The 1,552-nt window shown below is 60.3% G+C and overlaps 1 protein-coding gene across 2 annotated transcripts in view; it reads left to right on the top strand.

The window, feature by feature from the left end:
- Positions 1–145: 145 nt before the first annotated feature.
- The window catches only part of LOC105479691 (mediator of cell motility 1), a 144,698-nt gene continuing 143,291 nt past the window's right edge, over positions 146–1,552 (top strand). For both annotated transcript variants that reach the window (XM_011737821.3, XM_011737818.3), the window contains exon 1: positions 146–935. The gene's annotated coding sequence lies outside the window, so the exon portion shown is untranslated. The remainder of the gene's footprint in view (positions 936–1,552) is intronic.

Below are 1,552 nucleotides of genomic sequence, written 5' to 3'. Positions count from 1 at the left end.
GTTTTCTATGTTCTCCAGGCTGGTCTCGAACTCCTGGCCTCAAGCAATCCTACTGCCTAAGACCCCCAAAGTGCTGGGATTATAGGCAGGAGGTACCATGTCCATGCAGTTACAAACATAGTGTTTGCCCCAAAACTTTCATTGGATGTATGCAACTTTCTCTTCCTCTATTCCTACTTTTGCAATGGTGTACTCTGTAACAATAACATTTCCTCAGAGGTCCAAGATAGCCTCCTTTGCTGTGACTCTTACACAATTGTAAAAAAATTATTTGCTCCTGACATTTATGTGTAATACTGGGATTTATAAGATGACAAGGGTGAAAATAATATTTGTTGTGTGCTTACCCTGTCAGGCTATTCGCATTCAGCAGCTCTTATAATCCTAGGTACACTCCTTGAGTGTCCCCATTTTACAGTTGAGGATAACTGAGGCTAGTTATATCAAGCACTTTAGTTAGCGAGATAAGACATGCACCTACATAAATATAACATGAAACAAGATAAATGGTTACAGTGTCAAAGCCACCGTTAGGTGGTAAGGGTGACCCTGTGAAGCAAAAACTAGCAGTTGCAGGACCACAGGCACACTTTACCACGTGCCTACTTCTACAGATGAACTTTCCGGCGTGGCCACCCTAGGAATGAGACCTTGGGGGTGCGAATCCATGAAAGATGCCAGTGTATGTTGGATACCCGCGGGACTGTCCTCGTGGAATGCCGCATCCACGAGCCCTAGGTGCTCTCCATTTGAGGAAGTTGGCTGGGGGAGGGGGCTTGCCTTGCGGCTGCGTCCTGCTCCCCGCGCCCTGCCCCCACCTCCCAGCCTCTGCTGCCGCTAAACCCCGGAGAGCGGAGCGTGCACGTTGAGATTCCTCGGCGGGCTAGGCAGCGGTGCTGGGCATGCTCAGTGGGCAGGACCCGTTAGAGTGGCGAGTAAGGAAGCGTTGGCTCTTCTCGGGTCTGCCTTCCCCGGTTCAGGCCCCGGCCCTGGGCTTTTGTGTGCGCGTAGCTGCAGCCGCCGCTGCCTCCTCGCGGGGCTGCCCGACCCCAGATGCCGTCAGGCCTGTCCAGTTTCCGCCGTTAACCTCGCCGCGCGGCCGGGAGGAGGAGCGGGGCGGGGCCGGCGGCGGGCGGCCGGGCTGGAGGGCCCTGCCGGGGGTGGGGGTGGGTGCGGGGAGCCCCGCGGGGGGTGGGGGGCGGGGGCGGGCGCGGAGTCACGGGGGTGGGGTCACCCGCGGTGGCTCGAGGAGGCCAGCTGGGAGGGGAGGGGGCCGTGGGGGCGGCTCGGCGGAACCAGCCCCGGCTGGGCAGCAGCGGGGACGCCAGGGGCCGGGGCCAGGGCTTTCCGGGCTTCGGTGAGGCCGCCGTGGGCCCCATCTTCCGGCGGTGGCCGGAGTTTGTGGTGATTGTTGCTGCCGCCGCCACCGCCACCGCCCCGGCTGCCATCTCCTCCTCTTGGGCCGCCGCCTCCTCCTCTTCCTCCTCCTCCTGGGCCGGGCTGATCCCCTCCCCGCTGCCGCCTCCTCCTGGGCTGGGCCCGCGGTGTCTCG

This window comes from Macaca nemestrina, chromosome 13, assembly GCF_043159975.1.
Source record: "Macaca nemestrina isolate mMacNem1 chromosome 13, mMacNem.hap1, whole genome shotgun sequence".
In the NCBI taxonomy this organism is placed as follows: Eukaryota; Metazoa; Chordata; class Mammalia; order Primates; family Cercopithecidae; genus Macaca; species Macaca nemestrina.
This window is presented reverse-complemented; position numbering and strand designations above follow the sequence as displayed.